We start from the raw sequence: 16,811 nt of genomic DNA on the forward strand, positions 1-16,811 counted from the left end.
TCTGTCTGTCTGTCTGTCTGTCTGTCTGTCTGTCTGTCTGTCTGTCTGTCTGTCTGTCTGTCTGTCTGTCTGTCTGTCTGTCTGTCTGTCTGTCTGTCTGTCTGTCTGTCTGTCTGTCTGTCTGTCTGTCTGTCTGTCTGTCTGTCTGTCTGTCTGTCTGTCTGTCTGTCTGTCTGTCTGTCTGTCTGTCTGTCTGTCTGTCTGTCTGTCTGTCTGTCTGTCTGTCTGTCTGTCTGTCTGTCTGTCTGTCTGTCTGTCTGTCTGTCTGTCTGTCTGTCTGTCTGTCTGTCTGTCTGTCTGTCTGTCTGTCTGTCTGTCTGTCTGTCTGTCTGTCTGTCTGTCTGTCTGTCTGTCTGTCTGTCTGTCTGTCTGTCTGTCTGTCTGTCTGTCTGTCTGTCTGTCTGTCTGTCTGTCTGTCTGTCTGTCTGTCTGTCTGTCTGTCTGTCTGTCTGTCTGTCTGTCTGTCTGTCTGTCTGTCTGTCTGTCTGTCTGTCTGTCTGTCTGTCTGTCTGTCTGTCTGTCTGTCTGTCTGTCTGTCTGTCTGTCTGTCTGTCTGTCTGTCTGTCTGTCTGTCTGTCTGTCTGTCTGTCTGTCTGTCTGTCTGTCTGTCTGTCTGTCTGTCTGTCTGTCTGTCTGTCTGTCTGTCTGTCTGTCTGTCTGTCTGTCTGTCTGTCTGTCTGTCTGTCTGTCTGTCTGTCTGTCTGTCTGTCTGTCTGTCTGTCTGTCTGTCTGTCTGTCTGTCTGTCTGTCTGTCTGTCTGTCTGTCTGTCTGTCTGTCTGTCTGTCTGTCTGTCTGTCTGTCTGTCTGTCTGTCTGTCTGTCTGTCTGTCTGTCTGTCTGTCTGTCTGTCTGTCTGTCTGTCTGTCTGTCTGTCTGTCTGTCTGTCTGTCTGTCTGTCTGTCTGTCTGTCTGTCTGTCTGTCTGTCTGTCTGTCTGTCTGTCTGTCTGTCTGTCTGTCTGTCTGTCTGTCTGTCTGTCTGTCTGTCTGTCTGTCTGTCTGTCTGTCTGTCTGTCTGTCTGTCTGTCTGTCTGTCTGTCTGTCTGTCTGTCTGTCTGTCTGTCTGTCTGTCTGTCTGTCTGTCTGTCTGTCTGTCTGTCTGTCTGTCTGTCTGTCTGTCTGTCTGTCTGTCTGTCTGTCTGTCTGTCTGTCTGTCTGTCTGTCTGTCTGTCTGTCTGTCTGTCTGTCTGTCTGTCTGTCTGTCTGTCTGTCTGTCTGTCTGTCTGTCTGTCTGTCTGTCTGTCTGTCTGTCTGTCTGTCTGTCTGTCTGTCTGTCTGTCTGTCTGTCTGTCTGTCTGTCTGTCTGTCTGTCTGTCTGTCTGTCTGTCTGTCTGTCTGTCTGTCTGTCTGTCTGTCTGTCTGTCTGTCTGTCTGTCTGTCTGTCTGTCTGTCGTGAAAATTTGTATACAGGGGTTTTTATGGCCGTGGAAGGTTCTTATGATGGTTCGAGACCTCTCCTATACAAATGAAACAGAAATTTCTGCATAACTCGAGAACTTATCAAACAAATGGAACCAAATTAGGCATGTGGGGGCGAGTGTGGGGGTATAAATCGGCGCATAAACTCAAGCTAATATTGAATCCCGAGCAAGACCGGGCACACTCAGCTAGTTACAAATAAAAATGATATTAGCGTGACAATCTTGCCCCGTTCTACCCTAACATATTGTTCAGAAAAACATTACCCAAATACAGTTTGATTTATGACCCGCTATCACCTTATACCAAAATTCAACACACGAGGAAACATAATTAGACTGATTGTTGCCACCGCCGCTGGGCACAACACCAGTAGCCTCACTGATGGGCCTGTTGTGAAGTGAGAACAAGAGGCGAACGTGAAGGGCGGCCTAGCCCTAGACAGTTGTCAAACCGCAAGGATCGATGATGAGGAAAATAGAAGAATAAGGAGGTGAAGTCAGTGAAAGTTGATTTACTACGATATAATTTGATTTGCTATTGCTACTAAGTGAACTTATAAAATTACTATTTCGGATTTGTAAGCAACACTATTTGAATAGATGTAATATGGAATAATTGTTTTCTTTAATTTAGGCTCAGGATAGTGAAATTGATTGGATTTGTCAGGTCAGACGTAAACAAAAGAACACTATTGAATGTAAGTTGAATTCTATTCTATATTACTCTATTAAACTAATTAGCAATAAATTTACAGTTTTGAGCTGTGCGATAATCGGCCTGCTTCAAAAAAGGTGTTTCTTGATTTTGAACTGAACAAAATCTCAAAAATTCAATAGTGTTCCTTTGTTTACTGACTGACTGCTTAGGCTATGGGCGACTTCCATGCGGATTGCCCGGGTCGCTAGGCTCGTGAACAAGCAAATCCATCTTTTTTTCTGATCGTCGTCAAACGTAGCCGCTAAACGGTACATTTTTTAAACAGATGCGGTATTAGTTAGTAGTAGTTTACACTCTCTATCTTAGATAAATAAGAAAATTCACATGGAAGTCGCCCATAGCCTAAGCAGTCAGTCATGTGTGATGGAAATCAGGTGATTCATCTGAAGGAGAGGTGCCCCACTGGAGTTCTTTTCAGACAACGGCACACATTTTCAAGCGGCCAGCAAGGAGTTGGTGCATGAGGTGCAACGTATCGATCTGGAGTGTGCAGATGTATTCACCGATGCCAGGACCAGGTGGACCTTCAATCCTTCTGCAGCGCCGCACATAGGTGGCATTTGGGAGCGGCTAGTGAAATCTGCGAAGGACGCACTGAAGGCGTTACACGATGGCAGAAAATTGACGGATGAAATTCTACTCACTGTGCTGGCTGAAACTGAGGACATGGTGAATTCTCGACCACTCACATATGTACCACAGGAATCAGCAGACTTCGAAGGCCTCACCCCGAATCATTTCCACGGTGGTCTGCCTGCTGGGGAACGTGAAGAGGAGCTAGCGGATATGCTTTGGCAGAGGTAGCTGAAGGAGTACATTCGCACCATAAATCATCGTACCAAGTGGCACGGAGAGCAGGAGCCTATCGAAGAAGGAGAACTGGTGTACGTCGTTGACGGGAACAACCGAAGCACCTGGATCCGTGGAGTTGTGGTGAAGGTCATTCGAGGCATCGATGGAACAATACGTCAAGCACTAGTGAAAACTGGAAAGGGTGTGTATCGACGTGCAGCTGCCAAGCTAGCGGTGATGGAATTGAGGAGTTAATCTGGCCAGATCCCTGGTCCCGACCAGAGTTACGGAAGGGGAATGTTGCCACCACCACTGGGCATAACACCAGTAGGCTCACTGATGGGCCTGTTGAGAAGTGAGAACAAGGTTGCAAAGACTCATTTCAGCTAAAACAATGTTTTTCTAATTTATGAAATAATTAGATGCCATGATCAAATTTTGAATTGGTAGGATACAAGAAGAGGTTGCAAAGAATGTGTTTGACATATTAAACCTGTTTATTTCACTTCATGAGAGTCACAATCAGCGATTTTTCACAAACTCACTCACTCACTCACTCACTCACTCAGCGATCAGCAAATCGCTGATTGTGACTCATAGAAAGCAACATTTACAGGTTTTATGTTTCCAACGCATACTTTGTAACCTCTTCTTGTAAGTTACAAGTAAAACATGCCATCATACCATCTTTTGGTTGTATTATTCCGAAAAACATTATTTTAGCTGAAATGAGTCTTTGCAACCTTGAGTGAGAACAAGAGGCGAACGTCAAGGGCGGCCTAGACAGCTGTCAAACTGCAAGGATCGATGATGAGGAAAAGAGAAAAAAAGGAGTCGAAGTGTCAACAGCAAAAGAAGTCAGTGTAAGTTGATTTACTACGATATAATTAGATTTGCTGTTGCTACTAAGTGAACGTATAAAATTACTATTTCTGATTTGTAAGTAACACTAGTTGAATAGATGTAATATGGAATAATTGTATTCTTTAATTTAGGCTCAGGGTAGATTGATTGAATTTGCCAGGTCAGACGTAAACAAAAGAACACTATTGATTGTAAGTTGAATTCTATTCTATACTACTCTATTAAACTAATAAAACAATAAATTTATAGTTTTGAGCTGTGCGATAAACGGCCTGCTTAAAAAAGGTGTTTATTGATTTTGATCTGAACACTGATACCTATAAATATTTCAAGTTCACACCAACACATCTACATGGTCGATTTTAAGTCAGACTGCACTAAGTAACTTTTATTTTTATTTCGATTTTTTTTACAAAATTTGACCCTAGTGAAACGTAGTTGAAGATAAATCGTAAAGTTTTAAAGAACCATTGAAGTCGGTGATAAATATTGTATTAACTAACATTTAAATATAGATACCTATCAAGCCCGATGATAGAAACTTATTATACCTAGCCCCATAGCTCAATAGCACAGGTTCTCAAAAATTTACATAGGGGAATTTACGTATTCTCGGCAACCTAAGCAGTGACCTTCTTTCTATAGCCTTATTGTCGGCAACCAGTTTTTCTTCGGCAACCGTTACATTTGAACTGCATGTAAATCTGCTGTTCTATTATCGGCAACTCGAAATCAGCTACAATTTGTAGTGCGTGTGTTGCATTTCAAGAAAACCTTGCTAAATTGCTTTTTCTCAGTGGTAAAAATATAGTCAAATTGAAGCTGAAAGCATAAAGAATCGTTTGCATGCATTCAGCGAAGTGTTTTCGTAAGAAAATCCAGTGAAAATAGTGTTTCAATTTGTGTTGCCGAAAATAGTCTGTCATGCCGAAGCCGTCATTTCCCCTAAGATGTTAATGCGACTAATCCTTCAAAATTATACACGTTATCTTTATCTGTCCAAATGAATTACATTAAAAAAGTTATCGACTGTCATACATTTAATTGTTCTATGAAATATTTAGAAGATATTGAGAAGTGAAGCACATGATCGGAAGGACACGTATGTATGAAAAAATTTACGAAAAAATCTACGGCAACCGGTGAGATTTGAACCCATAAATCCCATCCAGTACACGGGTGCATTGCCAGTTATACCATGGGTACTGCTTGACGATACACAAGTTTTTGCCTAATGGCATTCAAATCCTTTTCTACTACTGAATTTTGTTCGCAAGCGTTCTCTAATAGATACACTCGTCTCCACCAAGTATCCAGTATGAGTAGATGGTGAACAAACACAACTCTGTTGGTTTGCATCAAATATCTTGATTCCGGGTTGTTCAGTTCAATTAGGCTGAGAAGCTAGAACAGTACAGGCAAACATTATCGGTATTTAGGGAACAATAGGACACAACAACCACCAAATAAAAGGTACTAAGATCCGATAGAATGCTTTTGAATATTTTTGGATTAGGTCAACCGGAACATGATCCAGTTTGTATGGACCATGATAATAAATCTGTCCTAAAACAAATAAATCCCGTCATGTGACACCTCAAATGATACGAGAATTCAAAATCCAGTGCAATGGTAGTAACCAGGAGTGCCCAGGATCACAGTGGAACCCTAGAAAGAACTGGAACCGAGGCAAATAAAAACAAAACTTGTTGTTTATTAATTTATTTGATAAGGCTCAAATGAATTAACTTTACAGTGCCGTGGATTCTTGGTCACTATACAGTACATCTTAAAACTATAGTCAAAAGGTACAACACAATAAACACTTTATCTTCCGCTATCCAAAAAGCCTCCTCCATCAGAACTGGATCGGTGGTTTCATTGTATGGCAGTTACACCAACAGGGGCAGAGCGCTTCCATTGCAGCAATGGACGCAAAACGTGGTCAGCACTCACACACTAATGACTAAACGGTTGCTTTCCAAAGTCGATGACACATCGACCGAAAGAACTGCTGATGAAGAACAATAAGGAGGACCATACTATGGTTGCTGCCGAGAAAACAGACGATCGCGTGGCATAAATCGAGAGTGGCCTGCTTTTGTCGACAGCCGAGTGAACACTGAAAAAACCAAACTTAGGGCCTAATATATTACAAGTTAATCATCAAACACGAGATTGTCCTGTGAGACAAATAAAATAAAAAAAATAGAGCCTATCTTTTTTCAAGTTAATATTTACGATTTGCCAAATGCCTCATCTGCCATATATAAAATAACGGAGATTTTTTATCTTCGATTAAATGGCATGATATTCTGAATAGTTCATCACTTAACTGGCAGATCATATGATCTGCATCAAACAATCGAAAGTACTTGGAAAGTTTCAAATGCAATATTGTGTAATGCCTTATATCTGCATTGAATGACCTTCAAACGATGAATCAGGTTCTATCCAACAGTGCCTCACAATAAAGCCGGAGACTGCTAAAACATTCAACGTCACCACTTCCCCCTCGAATATTTGGTCCTTCATCCGTTTCCTTTTCTGAAATGAGCTAATAATCGTTCGTACCATCCTAATCGCCACAGCTTCCATAACATTCAAGATGATGAGCAAAATCCCAAGTCCATGTCTCATAGCTCTCGGACTACCCACCAACAGGCATCCCCGACGTGTTTCTTCGCCATCGTTGCTTTTAGTAACTCAAATGGCCCAAGACATTCCCGCAAAATGGTTTCCTACAAAAATGATTAAAACTACTTAAAAACTTCTCCTGTGCCCTGCTTCCGCAGGCAGAAGCACGGGCCCGGGTCGTTCATACTTTCAATGATAATGGAGTCACCCAGTTGTGGATTAACGCTATTCTTGTTTTAACTCTTTCCGGGACACGCCTTCCTCCCACACTGACACGACGGAGGAGATCAATCTCTCATGATGCACCTTTCCCGTAATTACCCACATCTTATTAATTAATCATGTTCGTGCAGCTAGACTTGTTCTTCCTTTCTCGGACTTGGATTACGGATTGTCCGACCACTTTCGCGTACTTCTATCTGGAACACCAACAGACCAGCTGGTTTTCCGTGTGGATGTTCGTGCTTGGGTGGGAGAGTTGTGCGGGAAAATAAGTTTCTCATTTAGTTTATCTATAATTCATGCATTTTTATGATAATGAAGAAAATTATGAAAAAAGTTTACACTCCCTGCTTTTCAAAGTGAGCGCTTGGGGACGTGAATTGAGAGAACTGTCCGGCAGTTCCAAAGTTGATTGCAACAGTAGTGGGGCCAGAGTGGTGCGGCTGAGGTGGTGGCGTTGAGGCGTGTTTGAGAGTGTTGGGAAAAAAGTGAAGAAAATCTAGCATAATATTTTAGGATTATTATAAACCATTCGCTTTGGCAAATAAAATGCGACACGGAACGACTCTTCTGATTGTGTGGCTGCTAGACTGGCAACATCTTGACATGGGGAGAAACGGGAGCAGGAGTCGGAGAAGAGAACTGGAGACTAATTATTTGTGAAAGAACATCACCGGGGGACACGTTAATCCAGGATTTGTGACTGTAAAAAGTGTACCCGGTGAGAGGGAATCACGAATGGAATTTGGAAAATTTATCTCCGAATGGGGCAATTAGGGAGCCAGTGGACGTAATGGCTGCCGTTCGTTGAACGATGATTTTGGATCATCAGCTTGGTTAAGGACCTGTATTATTCCTTCTGACAAGAAGACGAACAATGCTTTGTCTTTGACTTTCAAGTAATCAAATTCATGTATTGTTACAAAAATCTGCTTATATCAATATTTAGCTAGAGGCAACTAAAACATTATCCAACCTGCAACCAGTTTGTAATCCGAACGAATTCAAAATCACTCTCCACACTGTCTGTGCAGCAATTGTTTTGAACACCTGAGTTCGATAACTTTTAATCTGCTGAGACAATAACGAGCTTGGGAATTAAAATCCTTTCGAAAACAAAACGACTTGCCACTAAAGAGACAATTCACCCACCACCACATATAGCTAAACCTCCTACTAGGTCTATATGTGTATCATCTAGCAGAGAAGGTATTCACTTTTCGGCAGTAGCGAGCTTTTATTATCTCGTAAATATACAACAAATATGCATACAACAGCGATTTAATTTTCCTATGCTAAGTAGTATCGGATTAACAAAACACCACCAAAGTCTTCTGCTTCTTCGGGAGGGGACATGTTTACCTGGATGTACTCTTTTAGTGTGCGGTAGAAGCTGAGCTCGAGAGACCGGCGAAAGTGGAATGGGGGATGGCATATGTGTGGTTAATGTTTAGAAAATCTATTATTATAATGCTGTACCTATAGGATGCTAAAGAGCTTTTATAGACCGAGGAAGCTCTGTGCACATTTCGGCTAGTGGCTTAGATGAAACAGCCACTTCATTTGGATGTAAATATAAACACGAAAAATCTCTGCTCTGAATGTTGAGACACACAGCAATGGTAACAGCAGGAGACATTTGTACTTGAGCTGATGTAAAATGCCTCGGAAGATGATTTTGCATTCCTGCATCCCAAATGAAGAAATCTAAGTCAAACTGCTACGCTTCGCCATGGTTGTTATTTGGAACACCACCAAGTTCTCTTCTAGTGATGCCGCAAAGAATCCTCTCAAGATGCATCTCAACTATCAATCCGAGGAGTCTTTCTTCTTAGCTGCTTGCCAAGGAATGCCATGCTGAAATGGCTAAACTTGAACTGGAAGATTACAGCACCCGGAGAACAGTTGGAATTGTTTTCTTTGCACAAATCTAAAATCAAGTTTCCATGGTCTCTTCCTAGGTCGTTTTCCGGCAAGAAGAATGGTATTGTATGCAAAATTATCCCATGTGCTTAACGAACTGAACACTCCGGGTTTGCCCATCTACCGACCGGGTTAAGAATATCAAAATAAGGAAGAAAGGCAGCCAAGAAATTTAGATCCAAAAAGCTAACATTTTAATCTCGATATATAAAGTTTTTAAGTGACTTCTCTCGCATACACATTCACCATCCGGGTGGGTACATGGCAATCTACAGTTACGGTCTCTTCCTTCTTGGCCGGATGTTCTTATAAATCTTAACGGAAAATCGTTTTCCCATCTTTCTTTCGTCTGCGCCAGGGGCGAGAGTAGTCCTGCGGGGAGTCCCGGAGTGAGTTACCGTGTGTTCTCTTCCGGTGTTCACTCAGTCGCCTCAGCTCTCGCCCGGTGTTCTGTGTGTTCTCTTTGCTTCGGACAGTTTAGTGGCAATATTTACTCTTTCCAACATAATTTAACATTAAATACTGTTTATAAATAAATTCCGGCTGCAGAATGCGTCCATGCAGCTGCAGCTTTCCCTCCACGTACAAACACACCAAACAAAACAGGATCTCTCGATGTGGTTTTCGCACACGGGAGCAGGAGAAAAGCGCAAACATAAATAGCATGTTCTGGTGTTGTAATCAATTTGAAATAAATATGTTCATATCCCTGCTGCTACTACCCGTTGTTGTATGGGAGCCGTTGTTGATGCCTTGCCTTCGGTAGGGTAGTCGATTCAAGTTCTTACACGAGGCAAGCATAAACATATCAAAGCCTTGCTGCTGCTACCGCACCACACACGGGGCAGCAGCAGCAGCTCAGCATCATTTGCTCATTGCTGTGCATCATGCAAGCCCTTTCTTCATGGATGCCAATGAAGGGCACGATGCGTTGGATGCTGATGGTTACCTTTCTGGATGGCATGGCAAGACACGCTCGGGGTAATGACGTCGACGATCATGGTGACGATGGTTCCGGAATGCTGCATGCAAGTCTTTGATGAATCATGTGTTTGGATTGGTACCGTGGTGCAATTTCCCCCAAAATTGGTCAATTTTAATTGATAGTTTGGATTATGCAACGTTGCACGATGAATGGGATCTCGATTCGGATGTAATGAAAACTAAAGCAATAAGATGAAGTATTTTGATGGGATATTTCGTTCAAACTTCAAAACTGCACTGTATTACTTTGGGAAGCAAATGTGTGCCAGCAAAACAAACGGCATAATACTAACTATGTAGTCATTAGTTTTGTACAATATCTGCAGATATTTTTTAATACGAGAACGGTGATTCTTACAGCCTGTAGTGAACATTCAACTTTGCATAGAGTCAAATTTTGTGTTCATAACCTTAATTAGATAATTCTGTAGGGCCAATATTAGATTATATATTAGAAAAATGCTTTTTCTTCCTTTATTTAAAAAGCAAATAGTGATTCCATTTACTAAAGGGTCCGTTCCGGGTAATTCTGGGATCATGAAAATCTCAAATCCCGAGAATTTTTCTTCTCCCATAATAAAGATTCAATAGCCAATCGGTCTGCCTTAAAAATAAAGCATTTTTTCAAACTTTAGCTATAGATACATCGTAAATGGAATACTTAAAATCGACCTGTTTTTCTTTTTGGTTTCTTAATAACTATTGGATGCTCTCAACTCAGAAGCACGTAGCCAGCAGTATGAGAGTTCTTTTAACCTAGCATTGCATGCTTATGGTTGCTGGCGAATTTTGAAGCTTATGAACATCAGTTTGTAGATCAAACACGTTCATCTAAAGTACAATGGGATTCTCAATTTGAGGTTGAGCAGAAGTTTTAAGGTTATCTAAGATATGTTGACAAATTACAATTGACAAATAATAATTATAAAAAATACACTAAATTGTCATCTATTTACTAATTAAATATATTCATACATTTATGCTAAGAATAAAACTAGTGGATGAGAAACAGGATTAGATTCCTATTTATTTTATAAAATTTGGCATCCCTATACACTTTCAATTAACTGGAATCTTGAACGAGTTTGTTGCTAACACTGATATTTATGAGAACCTTAAAATATGATTAACACTTAGAAAATCTCTTTTTGACGTAGTACTACTGTCATATGTAGCTAAAATCATTTACGCCACTGTTAGAATTGAAATTACTAAATTTGCCGATAAGACAGAAAAATGCATAACATGCAATTGCACTCACGTCAGTGCGTTCACTTCTACCATATCCTTGCCAAACAGAATTATTAATTTACCTTTCCTACACCCAGAACAGCGAACCCGAATGCGCGGATCATGTTACATCTTTCAATACGCTAATAGCCTAGCAAGCACATTGACATCAATGAAACAAACATAGAATTGTCACACCGTTATAGGCATCTCACTTTGCCTACAGTAATTAAATATAAATCACACCATGCCAATGCAACAAATTGTAAAATGAATTATGACAATAACTCCGTATATAAACCCAAGCAGTTGATTAATAAAGCCAGATACTTTCGATCAAAGAATCACTTTGGATTGCGATCCTCTCCTGCCCAAATTAAGATACACTGGTTTGGACACCGCTAAAAGGAAAAGAAATTCCCCAAGGTTCTGCGATCCTCTTATGCCCTCTGGGATAAACAGATGAGGACACCGCATCCATTCCTTGATTATGCAGCGAACCTGCATACTTGTAAAAAGGCATAATACTACGCCTGTGATTTCTATATGGGGATATTCTTTGTGAAAACCGAAAATGGAACATGTAACAAAATTATGGAAGATTTTGAACGTTAATAACTCGACTGCCTCTGGACCATTTTCAATAATTTTATCACGAATCGATCAGAAATATAACTACATATCTGTTAAATTTAAGATTTTATCATTTTTAAAAATGTCACTATTGAAAATTTCACGGATGTGCAACTGTTGCTATGACAATTAAAATGATCACCAATTGCCTGCGAAAAGCGATTTCCCTAACACAGATGTAAATGTCGAATTCCAGCCGGTCTCACTAAACGGTGTTTATTCAATACCGGCGTGGCGTGATGGTGATCTCCAGTACATAAAGAAAGGCTGCTTGCAAGCAACGATCTACAGCCCACATGACCATCCGCTATTGATCGAAATCAGTAGCTCTTCATGTGTCGCTGTGGGCCATATTTTTCAAGCCTGTCATACTAAAGAGTATAAACAGAGAGAACCCCGCTTACAAAACACAAGCTCCTATTGCAGTTAACAAATGAGATTTATTATATAAGACCACGTAGTACGTTTTTTTTAAAGATTTACTTGATTAATTTTTGCAAATTCATCATATCTATTGAGTGTTTTTGTATAAAACTGCAAATATAACAAGATTTTAATGGAAATATGCAGATATGTGACTATCCTTTCTCCAGTAAAACAAGAATAGCTTTTTAACGAATAGCAATAGGTTGTAATAATAGTTGTTTATAATAATATTTACCATAATAGAATGGACCTAAAATTCAATCAACTGTAGGTCTTATTTCAATACCCACTTTAGATGATTGACATGACATTATGTCCCTAAAAAATCGTTCTTCTGAGAATTGAAAAAAAAAAAAAAGATAAAATGGGGCATCTAGCACACCGTGAGAAATTTCTTCTTTCAATTGCCGCCATACACAAGTTTTTTTTGTAACATCCTTGGCTATCATTTGGAGGTTTAGCCCCCAGGTTTTAAGACAAAGTTTTATTTTGGGCTAACCTAGTGTAGATCCTCTCTAATGAACGCATGAATGAACTTTGCTTTTTTAAAATGCCCGGTCGTTCTCTGGTTTGGTGTGTGAATTGATCATTTTGTAAGGAGAAATTCAAGAGCCTTATACATCATGTGGCTCCATGTTTTCTTACATTGACAAACTGTTTATTAACATGTTATTATTTTAGTTTTATAGTTAATTTATAATTTTGAAAATATCTCAATCGATAACAGCACTTGTTCGAAAAAATAGCTAATCCAATTTCAGCAAGCCCGAAATGTGTGAAAAGATTATCAGAGATGGCAAATGTCATGCAAATGTTGCCTCCGAGCGGTAGGCTACCTAGTTTGAGTAATACATAAAACTTTTTACTAATTTGTCCTTAAATAACACAACAAACAATATAACAACAGTGCAGTAAATTAATTGGAGCTTTTCGGCATATAAACAAAACATCATTCAAAAAAATAAATAAATAAAAGACAATATCAGTATTGTATTACAAAATTTTGTTTACAAAATTCTTGTAGTTTTCTCGTTTGGTACTAAAAAGCGATTTTGTTTTTTTTTTTTAATTTCGTATAAGTATTTTTATGTATTTTGAATCCTAGATTATTATCATTTTAGTGACCGGTTGCTATTGTTGTTGTTTATTGTTTGCTCCGTCAATTCGTTATTTTTCGCCGTTAAATTAATTCTAGTTCTATTGTTTAATTAAATGAAAAGCGAAAATGTGTAAAAATGCTTATTTTTCAGTAAAGCTTCTGGCCATAACATTTGCTGATGGTTTTGAACTGACTCTCCAGTGAGCCATCATGCATTTGAACGCAATTTAAATGTCGTTTCCAATTTCCCGAGAAAATAAGGAACCGTTGATTGATGTGGTGAAACCAAGAGTGTCGACAAGTGTCACCAACAGATGGCGGAGAATATCTTGGAATGCATCTGAAGAAGAAATCTGCTTTGAACGGCATTAGATTGATGGTCGGGGAACATTATGAGAACATCGACGACCAGAAAATGTATCAATGGCAGATTATGGAGATATTGAAGAATACCAATATAACCAAAATACCCAACCAAACGTTTGAACTTCCAAAGCTCAAGACCAAGCCTATGTTACACATCATTTCGGCCAAGCGTAGTCGCAATAAGTGCAAGTAGGGGGAAGAAGAAGTTCTTAGTTATGCCCACACAGGTCAAGGATGCCAGAACAACGCTGATAATTTTCCAGTGATACTAAAACGATGATGAAAGCGAACCTTTTTACAGGAAGTTGATCGTATCGCTTTTCAGGGAACATAAACACATCGAAAAACTGGGCTACCTCAGACTGGTATGGTAATTTAATGACATATTAATTTGAACATAAATTTCCCAGTTTTAGGAATCGAAACCACCAAGAACAAGGTTCTGGTGATTGAGGATTGCAAAAACAATAGCATCGTCATCATTCTGATCCGCGTTTCATGTGAGACTCGTACACCTCGTTTGTTCAAAAGCACAACGCGCAGAAGAAGTTGAATACTTGGTTGGTCTTATTATAGAGACTCGCATCTCCTGCAGAAGAATTCGCCAAGCTGACAAAAAATGGATATGTTGATCAATTCTTTTCATCAACTTTCTATTTTGTTAATAACTCAGCTGTAAAACCATTATCTGCCGTGTTTGACATTTTGTGCACTAGATAATAATTGCATTTATCAAACCAATAGCAAGGAACATGTTTGTATAGCTGTGGTTATGAAAAGAGATAATCGATCAAAACAGATAGGACTTTTTTTAAAAAATCGTCTGGACTTATTTGTTCACATGTCGTGAAGAAAATTCCAAAATTAAAATACATTAAATTATAAAAAGTTTCACAAGTGATAGCTGATAGAATGAATTAACAGATATGCCGTATCAATCATTGTCCAGCCCTAATAATTGTTTAACAGTTGATGGTTCCAAATTCGAGAAAATGTTGTCCACATGAATCAAACGAACGATTGCAAGGTTTCCATGATTATTAGCTTGACTTCTTCCTGTAACACATCTTAAGGATCATGCGAATTGCGGTCAGTAACTTCACCATAGCGCACATTTTTTAAAAGTCCAGGTATAATGCAAAAACAGTGGATTTATTTACCAAATTCATGAACCTTTTCAAGACCAACAATTGAAATGGCCTTAACTCCATTTTGTAAACAAACCTTGTAAGGCAATTTTCTTGCGAACCGAAGTCTGCAAAGGCAAACCAACATAATGAACAGGTAGGACAAATTTTCCTCTACCCGATTGTGGTTTAGGTTTGCGAATGAAGGTTTCGGTTCGCGAGAAAATGGTCTTACAAGGTTTGTTTACAAAATGGAGTTAAGGCCATTTCAATTGTTGGTCTTGTTTTACTCTTTAATTCGTAGCTTGAAACAGTTTGGCAATCACCTTACATTATGCAAAGACGATATCGCCAATTAAAAAAGCTGATGAAACTAAAAATATAATCATTGCAGTATTCAAATATTCACACAAAATCTCAGACGACATCTGGTAAATAAACAAATAAAATTTGTTTAGCAACGATGATAACTAACTAATGCTAATTATATCTTAAGTGTTTTTAAGTGTTTCCAGGTATCTTAGGTATCTGCCAGATATTTCTAAGTATAACGCGAGAAATATACAGTTTATAGTGGGATACCCCCAGAGATTAAACATATATATTGAGCAACATTGGCGTAGCAAGAAAGTTTTACCGAAAGAGGCCTAGGGGGAACCTGTTGGATTTGTTTAACTACGGTTAAATAAAAACTCTGGAACTGCTATTCAATCAAAAGGCGTCAAGACAACTTGTTATATTATTTTATTATGGCGAGGCTTACTATTATTTTAATGGTGAAGCATCAAATTTAAGATTATATTTATTTTATAACAACACTTGGCAGCTTAAAAGCATACTGATTGTGAACAAGCAATGATCGTTTGTTCAAGCTTCTTGTAATGAAATCACATTATCATGATGATGATCATGGTCCCACCACTTACCCTTACAAAAGTTTGAGCTAGATGATTTATCTTTAAGATAATTTAGTATAACATCTTAATCAGACTTGCAAATAAAAACGAACTGGTTACAGTTACGGATATACATTTCCTTTACATTTCGTCCGGTTCTCATTTGGATGTTAAGCATCTCAAATTGAAGAAAATGCCCATGTTAGGTAATTCTCAGATTCGGATAATTCCATGAATTTGGTAACTACACACTTAAAAAAATACATGTAAATTTAGGTGCTCTGAGAGTGACATATGCGAGCGTCAATTTTGACATAAATTTGAGTCATAACAAACGCGAAATACAGCTCAATCAAACGTACTTTTCGTCGAGCAACGAACTTTTCAGTCTCGAAACACTTAATATTACATGACATGTTCGTTTACGTCTCATCTTTTGTGTCAAAGATGGATTCCGTCACGTGTAAAATTAGTTATTTCTAAGTGTGTAGATTTTTGTTTGAGATTTTCTATATTTCATCTCAGATAAATGTAGGTACCAAAGTAAAATTCTAGGACTTTGAATTTTGTACTTTTCCAATTTTTCAATGGTAATGTGCCCATAGGATAAATTTCATACATTTAGGACTTAGGAAAATTTGTTTTTTATAGTCATTTGAACCCTCTTGGGTCAGTCATGACTTATCCGGGGTTGAGATTTGAACTCGTGACCCCGGCCCCGGTGTAGTGATTAGCATCCACCATACCGATGCTAATCACTACGCCGGGGTCGCTCCTAATTAGGAAAATTTTCAAGATATTCTTGCATGAATAATTCTTAAAATTCAGTAAGTTATAATAAAAATAGTTTTGTGATCCCAAACCAAAATGTTTTCAAGACTTTGTGTTTAAAAAATAAATATCTCTGATACATTGTAAGTACAAATTCAAATTTAAATAAAAGCCCACGAAATTTGATAAATTTTCATAATTATAAGAATAAGATAAAATTGAAAGATCCTTCCTCGACAGTAATTGAAAAAAATCTAGTACATGAATATAAATAAAAATATATTTATTCCAAAATGCAAGTTTCATAAAACTCCAGAAATAAAATGCCTGAAAAATATTAACCATTTTTTTTTAAATAGAAAAATACCAAATAACCAAAATTTTCGAGATCATGATATTAGACAAGTTTTGAATCTGCTGGACTTCAAAATAAAATCATAATTCAAGATCTTCGCAAACTTGCCTAGATTCTGAGTACTTACCTTTCCAATCAGGCTAAGTCCTTGTTGTCCTCTGCTGTCCGAAGAAGTCGTCTCCACTCAACTCGATCCATGGCCACACTTCGCCAGCCTCGTAGTCTGCGAAGGGTCCGCAGGTCGCCTTCTACTTGGTCGATCCACCTTGCCCGCTGTGCGCCTCTTCTTCTTGTTCCTGTTGGGTCGCTTTCTAGAACCATTTTTACTGGGTCGTCGTGCGGCATTCTT

The sequence above is a fragment of the Ochlerotatus camptorhynchus genome, unplaced genomic scaffold (genome assembly GCF_037179485.1).
Source record: "Ochlerotatus camptorhynchus isolate MF236.1 unplaced genomic scaffold, CSIRO-AGI_Acam_v1.1 ptg000015l, whole genome shotgun sequence".
NCBI classification, from domain to species: Eukaryota; Metazoa; Arthropoda; class Insecta; order Diptera; family Culicidae; genus Ochlerotatus; species Ochlerotatus camptorhynchus.